Source organism: Trichechus manatus, unplaced genomic scaffold (assembly GCF_000243295.1).
Source record: "Trichechus manatus latirostris isolate Lorelei unplaced genomic scaffold, TriManLat1.0 scaffold00147, whole genome shotgun sequence".
NCBI lineage: Eukaryota > Metazoa > Chordata > Mammalia > Sirenia > Trichechidae > Trichechus > Trichechus manatus.
This window is the reverse complement of record NW_004444083.1, coordinates 2,336,549-2,345,346: the sequence shown is the minus strand read 5'-3', so window position 1 is coordinate 2,345,346 and position 8,798 is coordinate 2,336,549. Positions and strand designations below refer to the sequence as shown.

The 8,798-nt window shown below is 42.4% G+C and overlaps 1 protein-coding gene across 1 annotated transcript in view; it reads right to left on the bottom strand.

Annotated features, from left to right (window-relative positions):
- Positions 1 to 8,521, bottom strand: part of SLC19A3 (solute carrier family 19 member 3) — a 30,450-nt gene extending 21,929 nt beyond the window's left edge. Inside the window, exon 1 of the mRNA XM_004385820.2 lies at positions 8,436 to 8,521. The gene's annotated coding sequence lies outside the window, so the exon portion shown is untranslated. The remainder of the gene's footprint in view (positions 1 to 8,435) is intronic.
- Positions 8,522 to 8,798: the final 277 nt, after the last annotated feature.

The following is an 8,798-nucleotide window of genomic DNA, read 5'->3' as shown; positions in this document are numbered from 1 at the left end:
ATTGTGAAAATGTCAATTCTACCCAAAGCAATTTACGAATACAATGCAATCCCGATCCAAATACCAACAGCATTCTTTAAACAGATCAAAAAACTAACCATTAATTTTATATGGAAAGGGAAGAGGCCCCGGATAAGTAAAGCACTACTGAAGAAGAATAAAGTAGGACTCGCACTACCTGACCTCAGAAACTACTATACAGCTACGGTAGTCAAAACAGCCTGGTACTGGTACAGCAACAGATAATCACGGAACAGAATTGAGAACCCAGATGTAAACCCATCCACCTACAGTCAACTGACCTTCGACAAAGGCCCAAAGTCCATCAAATGGGAAAAGACGGTGTTTTTATCAAATGGGGTTGGCAAAACTGGATGTTTATCTGTGAAAAAAATGAAACAGGACCTATGCCTCACACCATATACAAATACTAATTTAAAATGGATCAAAGACCTAAACGTAAAACCAAAAACTATAAAGATCATGAACAAAAAATAGGCTCAATGCTACAGGCCTTAACGGCATTAACAGGATACAAACTGTAACTAACAACACACAAACTCCAGAAGATAAACTAGATAACTGGGATCTTCTAAAAATTAAATACTTATGCTCATCAAAAGACTTCACCAAAAGAGTAAAAAGAGAATCTACAGACTGGGAAAAAATATTTGGCTATGATAAATCTGACAAAGGTCTAATTTCTAAAATCTACAGGAAAATCCAACACCTCTACAACAAAAAGATAAATAATCCAATTAAAAAATGGGCAAAGGAAATGAACAGACACTTTACCAAAGAAGACATTCAAGCGGCTAACAGATACATGAGGAAATGCTCATCAGCACTAGCCATTTTTGTTGTTGTTAGGTGCCGTCGAGTTGATTCCGAGTCATAGCGACCCCGTGTACAACAGAACAAAACACTGCCCAGTCCTGCGCCATCCTCAAAATCCTTGTTATGCTTGAGCCCATTGTTGCAGCACCTATGTCAATCCATCTCATTGAGGGTCTTCCTCTTTTTCGTTGACCTTCTACTTTACCAAGCATGATGTCCTTCTCCAGGGACTGATCCCTCCTGATAACATGTCCAAAATATGTGAGATGCAGTCTCACCATCCTTGCCTCTAAGGAGCATTCTGGTTGTACCTCTTGCAAGACAGATTTATTCGTTCTTTTTGCAGTCCATGGTATATTCACTATTCTTTGCCAACATCACAATTTAAAGGCGTCAATTCTTCCTCAGTCTTCCTTATTCATCCTCTAGCTTTCACATGCAAAGGAGGCAATTGAAAACACCATGGCTTGGGTCAGGCACACCTTAGTCTTCAAGGTGCCATCTTTGCTTTTCAACACTTTAAAGAGGTCTTTTGCAGCAGGTTTGCCCAATGCAATGCATCTTTTGATTTCTTGACTGCTGCTTCCATGGGTGTTGACTGTGGATCCAAGTAAAATGAAATCCTTGACTTCAATCTTTTCTCCACTTATCATGATGTTGCTTACTGGTCTAGTTGTGAGCATTTTTGTTCTCTTTATGTTGAGGTGTAATCCATAGATTACACTAGCCATTAGAGAAATGCAAATAAAACCACAATGACATACCATCTCACCCCGGGCATTACTGGTACAAATCAAAAAAACAGAAAATAACAAATGTTAGAGAGGCTGTGGGGAGATTGTAACTCTTAAGCACTCCTGGTAGGAATTCACAATGGTACAACCATTTTGGAAAATGAGATGGTGCTTCCTTAAAAAGCTAGAAATAGAAATACCACGTGATCCAGCAATTCCACTCCTGGGAATATATCCTAGAAAAAGAAGAGCCGTCACATGAATAGACATATGCACATCCATGTTCATTGCAGTATTATTCACAATCGTAAAAAGATGGAAACAACCTAAATTGCCCATCAACAGATGACTGAATAAACTATGGTACATACACACAATGGAATACTATGCAGTGATAAAGAACAATGATTAATCTGCAAAGCACCTCACAACATGGATGAATCTGGAGGGCATTAAGCTGAGTGAAAGAAGTCAATCACAAAAGGACAAATATTGTATGAGACCACTGCTATAAAAACTCATGAAAAGATTTACACACAAAAAGAAACTATCTTTGATGGTTACGAGGGAGGGGAGGGGTGGAGAAGGAAAAACACTAAATAGACAATAGGTAAGTGGTAACTCTGGTCAAGGGTAAGACAGTACAGAATACTGGGGATACCAGCATAACCTGATGTAGGAAGGTCATGAAAGCTCCATAGACACATCGAAGCTCCCTGAGGGACTGAATTACTGGGCTGAGGGCTGTGGGGACCACAGTCTAGGGGAACATTTAGCTCAATTGGCATAATATAGTTTATAAAGAAAATGTTCTACATTTTACTTGTGAGTAGCATCTGGGGTCTTAAAAGCTTGTGAGTGGCCATCTAAGACACTCCACCAGTGTCACCCCGTATGGAGCAAGGGAGAATGAAGAAAACCAAAGACACAAGGCAAAGATTAGTCCACTATTGGACGACAGCTACTACTGCCTCCACCAGACTGAGTCCAGTACAACTAGATGGTGCCCAGCTACCACCACAGACTCCTCTGACAGGGCTCACAATAGAGGTTCCTGGACAGAGCTGGATAAAAATGTAGAACAAATATCTACCTCAAAAAAAAAAATAAAAAAATAAAAAAGTCCAGACTTAACTAGTCTGACAGAGACTGGAGAAACCCTTAGAGTATGGCCCCCAGCCTTTTAGTTCAGTAATGAAGTCACTCCTGAGGTTCACGTTTCAGCCAAAGATTAAACAAGCGCATAAGACAGAACGACACCAGCCCAGGGGCAAGGACGAGAAGGTAGGAGGGTACAGGAAAGCTGGTAATGGGGAACCTAAGGTCAAGAAGGGGAGAGTGTTGACAACCAATGTCACAAAACAATACATGTATTAATTGTTTAATGAGAAGCTAGTTTGCTCTGTAAACTTTCATGTAAAGTATAATTAAAAAAATGAAACAAACAAAAATAGTAAAATGGGCTGAGCTCAAAAAAACTGACATAACCCCAAGACTATGGCACCCATATACTCCGCTAACTCAGAACTGAAGCCACTCCGGAAGTCCACCTTTCAGCCAAGGATTAGACAGGCTTATAAAACAAACAATAACTCATGTGAGGAACGTGCTGCTTAGTTCAATCAAACATACAAAACCTAATGGGCAAAACCAGCCCCAAAGCAAAGACAAGAAGGCAGGAAGGGACAGGAAAATTGGATGAATGGCGCCTGAGAACCCGGAGTGGAAAGGGAAAGAGGGAGAATGCTGACATATTGTGGGAAATGCAACTAATATCACAAAACAATTTGTGTATAAAATTTTTGAATGAAAAACTAATTTGCACTGTAAACTTTCACCAAAAACACAATAAAATTTTTAAAAAAAGGGTTGACATAGCAAACATTGGCAACGTTGTTGTGTACTACAGAGTGGATTCTGACTCACAGCGGCCCTCTAGGACACAGTAGAACTACCTCATTGGGTTTCCAAGGCTGTAATCTTTAAGGAGGAACCCTGGTGGTACAGTGGTTAAGCACCTGGCTACTCATCGAAATGTCTTCGGTTTGAATCCCCCAGCCACTCCACAGCGGAAAGATCTGGTAGTTTTATTCTGCCCCGTAGAGTCACTATGAGTCGGAATAGACTTGATGGTGCAGAACAACAATCTTTACGAGAACCGATTGCAAGATCTCTTCTCCCATTGAGCGCTTAACCAGTGTATCACCAGGGCAAGGTGGTAGAGCAAGTGGATTCTTTTTTTTTTTAATCACTGTATTTATTTTGTTGTTGCTGAGAATGTACACAGCAAAACATACACCAATTCAAGTTTTTACCCGTACATTTCAACTACGTTGACTACATTCCCCGAGTTGTGCAACTATTCTCACCCTCTTTTCTGAATTGTTCCTCCCCCATTAACATAAACTCACAGATTCTTATCTAATCTTTTGAGTTGTTGAGCAAGTGAATTCTTAGACACTCCTGTGGGAACGTAAACTGGTACAACCTCTTTGGAAAACTGTTTGGCAACCCGTACGAGAAAGTTCACAGCGGATTTATTCGTAATAGTGAAAAGTGGGAAGCAATGGAAATGTCCGTTCAATGAGGAATGGATAAGCAATATGGTATATTCACAAAAAGGAATACTAAACAGCACTAAAAAGGAATGAACTATTGACATATTCAACAAGTCAAATGAATTTCAAAAACACTGTTGTGCCAAAGAATCCAGACACAAAAATGTATGATTCAATTTATATATTAAGTCCTAGAACAAGCAATGGCTGCTAACTGCAAAGTTATAGGTTCAAGTCCACCCAGAGGTGCCTCAGAAGAAAGTCCTGGGATTGACTTCTGAAAAAAAGAAAAATCATCCACTGAAAACCCTATGGAGCACAGGTCCACTTTGACACACAGAGGGTCAACATGAGTCGGAATTGACCCCACGGCAGCTGTTTGTTTTGTTTTTAAACAAGCAAAACTAGTCTATAGTGAAAGAAATTACATCAGTGGTTGCCTGGGTGCAGGGATGAGGAAAGGAAGAAGTGAACTCTCTGGGGTGATGACAATGCTGTATATCTTGACTGTCGCTGTGGTTACACACTTATATACATTTGCCCAAACTCACTTACTGTACGCTCTAATCTGTGCATTTCATTATAAGTAAACTAGACCTCAATGAAGACAATGTGAAAAAAGGGAAGAAATCACTGATACATGCAACAAAACAAATAGTCTCAAAAGCATTATGCTGTGAAAGAATTCAGATACAAAAAAGAACATACTGTTATGGGTCCACTGACACCAAGTTCAAGAGCAAGCACAACTAATTCACACTGACAGAAACCAGGACAGCCACTGCCTCTGGGGTGGGGGCGGGAGGGAACTGAGTGGAATTTTCTGTGCAAATATCCTATATCTTGATCAGATATAGTTGCGAGGGTGTATACAATTATAGAACACTCAAACTCTTCACTTCAGATTTATACTTTGTATTGTGTCTAAATTATACCTCAATTTTTTTTTTTTTAAAGTTTAATCCTACTCTTCTTCCCAAAAGCATCTTACTGTGTCATACAAGTCCCCAAAGCCCTGGCCTTTAATTACTGGTGAAATGTCTGCGGTTTTTCGAAATTCCACAGCAGGGCAAGGCCTCTATTATTTAATCTGAAAGCAGGACAGGCTCTTTGAAATTAGGTCTGTACCAGAAAAATCTAGAATGGTAACCGTGACCATAAGTCAAAACTAGGGCAGGTCAACAAACCTGACCCCATATAACTTACCGCACCAGCCAGGATCATCACGCCCCTGAGCTTACCTGGCCCCACTTCCTCCGTCTCCCTCCCTTCACTGCCTGCTAGCAAGCCAGAGAGATGAACAGATGCTTGACTTACTGTTCCTGCTCCCAGTTTATTCCTCTCTAGAACCAGGTCCCGGGCTTCCTGCCTTGAAATTCACCTTCTGCTCCTTCCTGATGCCAGCAGCGGGGAAGTGGATCACAAGTCCCTTTTCAGCTGGATCTCTCCGGTTCACCTCCTCTAGGACTTAGCTGTCAAGAGCTATGGTTTTATACACAGAAGCCCATCCCCTTCGGAGGCCATCCTCTTTTATAATCCCATTAAAAAAAAAAAAAAGACACGCAGATTCATATCTCTCTGAAACACAAATGATTGGGGAGGTAAACAGAACAAAAACGCCTTCAACAAAAACATCTTCCTCTGAAGACTATTATTAAAGGAATCCAATTTAGTTTTTCTAGAATTTTGTGCTTAGTGGCTTGGAATCTCAGAAACCACAGAGTTAGAAGCAGCCTATCACCCACACATAATCCTATCTGTCAGCGCCCAGTGCTGTCTCTCACCCCCGAAGGGTATCTCCAATGAAATAAAGTACTCCATACAACTTCAAGGGTATGAGCTAGGCCCAAGTAGTAAGTATGCAGGATAGAATGTGCTTGCTTTTGGTCAAAGACCAAGAGTGGATGTAATGATCTGTAAAATACACACTTCAGATCCCATTTCATCAATGTGTGGTATCATGCATGCCTTTTGATGTGCATCTAAGGCATTTGCTGATGCAGTGATTATCCCCTCCCAGCCTATGTTAATTCTCTGTATGTTGTGGTTAGACCTAATCTGAGGTGCATCAGGACAAATACACATTACCAAACCATAAACTGAAAGACAGCTTAAATAGAATTTCAATCACCACGGACCATGTCCAGGCCGAGTTCCAGCCACAGAAAGGCACTGGGGTAGGGAAAAATTTGTGCTTCAAGGAAAAACCTTGCATTGTTAGAGCTATTTTACAGCTCTGTTAATGGTAGGTAGCTGCAAGTGGTTTGCGATTGGCCGCTAACCAAATAGTTGGCAGTTGGAACCCACCCAGCAGCTCTGTGGAAGACAAGCCTGCTGATCTGCTTCTGTAAAGATGACAGCAAAGAAAACTGTATGGAACAGTTCCACTCTAACACATGGGGATGCTGTAAGTAGGAAAGGATTGATGGCAATGGGTTTTTTGTCTGATGGAAATGCAAAATAATTCTTGTCTATAGACACCCAAATGACTGTATCCAATGGAGGGAGGGACAACCTTCTTCCCTTCCTCCCATGGAAGAACCAATTTTGCCTCCATTTGCACATCCATTTCAACATTTTTGATCTACAAATGTGCCCATTCTTTGGATTTTCCTTTCATCTGGTTGTAACAGCCTTACAAGTTTCCCCACTGAGGAGTTAGTTCAAATCTTTCACACTCGCTCATTTTCACATCTGTCATGACTTTGTGCTTTTTCGAAAATGTTAACACTAGTTATCCTTCATCCTGCCTCTAGCCTATTCAAATAACTTCCGATTCATTCCTCTGAATTGAACTGATTTGCTATAAATGCTAACTTTCAGAATCAGCTTTAATATTTTGGCATCTCATTGCAGACTTTCCCAGCCTTAGGCTAGTTTCTTTGCCTTCTCTCCAGGTTTGGGTTTGCAGTGTCTGGCGTGGTCTAGCGGAAAGGGCACAGCTTTGGAGTCTGACGCCCCACATCCTCCTGGCTCCATCCCTGCTTGTGGACCTGGGACATGTACTTGACCTTTCCAAAGCTCCTTTTAAAATGTGGATAACTTCAGGGCATGCCCAAGCTGGTTCTTGGCAGATAATAAAAATCAAATCCCTTGCCATGGAGTCGATTGTGACTCATAGTGACCCCTTGTGTTGGAGCAGAACTGAGCTCCATAGGATTTTCTTGGCTGTAATTTTTACAGAAGCTGATTGCCAGGCCTTTCTTCTGCAGTGCCGCCGAGTGGGTTTGAACCCATGCAAACCGTGCGCAACAAAGCTTCCTTCCCATCCCCCTTACTGCAAATGCACATGGCAAGTTCCACCAAAATTAACGTAGTTGGGGACTCATAACCCAGTCATTTCAGAAAGGTACCCAGAAACAAATTTCACTTAAACTGCTAACAGTAGCAGGCCAGATAAATGTATCTTTGCATATTTATGCTTGAATTGCATTTACAATTACCCAACAATCAATAACGACTGAACGAAATTAGTACTTTTGTCAATTTTAGCTATTGCTAAGACAATTTAAAGAAAAACATATTTGGATAGATAGTTATGTTTTGATTCATGTAAAAAATGTGCCCTAATGAATAAACCACTTTTGCCTTACGAGATCCCAGCGTGTTCTGGTATTGTTAGGAACAAAACCCTTTAGGTGAGAATATTTTTAGAAAACATTATTTCCTTCACCCTCTATAAACTTCAAGTTTAAACCTACTGTTCATTAATAGCACTGGCAATGATTTGTGAAATAGATGTTATACACCGTATTCGGTGACTTAGGTATCATTTCCAGCAAGATTACTGTCAGGTATGGTTGTGTTTTCTTTTAGTTTCAATTAAAGTAGTCCCTCCCGGAGTCCCGGCATTCAGCATGACTTCCTCCACGGGGAGGCGAAGTCCCCTTTCTCTTCCTCACCAGGACCTTTTGGCTGTCCTTGGATAGGAATAGGGCATTCTGGGCTTAGGTCTCCTTTCAGTAAAAATCTGTAAACACCGGCGTAACCAGGAGTGCTGGCCCTTGGCCAGGATCAGGCGTTCTCTCACTCGGCTTTTCCAGATGGCTGAACGTGGGATGATCTCTCCACGCCCACGTGGGCTAATCCCAGCGCTGGGCTGGCAGGGGCGCCACCAATGCACCACCAGGAGGTGTGGCCGCGCTCCTGCACCGGGCCGTGACGTCGCCGAGTCATGGGAATCGGCCGGCCCGCTGCAGCCCAGCACCCACCCGCCCGAGCACCCGAAACTGGTGAAGAGAGAGGGGGAGGCACCGCAGGAATGGTGGCTTGTCTCCAGTTAGCTCATCTCCCGGGATGGCCTTACCTAGAGGAAAGTGTCTTTGCTTGTCACAGCCTGCGCTCTCATCCCTGGGTCACCGAGCCCTTGGACCAGCACCCTCAGCCGTCTGGGGATCCTGGCGCTGGAGTCCTGGCCGGAGCCGGAGCAGGCCCCGCTCAGGACCAGAGGCTCCGCCCCCTCGTTTGCATATGCTAATTGCGCGTCGGGACGCCGGAATCCGAGGTCCCTGGGCCAGTGTGTCAACTCTTACTTGCAAGGAGCAATGTAAAGTGATGTACTGATACTCAGTGTCGACGTGATAGAGAAGGTTGACTTGACCCCAACGTTGATCATTTGTTCTATGTCCTTTTCTAGAAATTCGTATATTTTCCTACAATTTATGAGAAA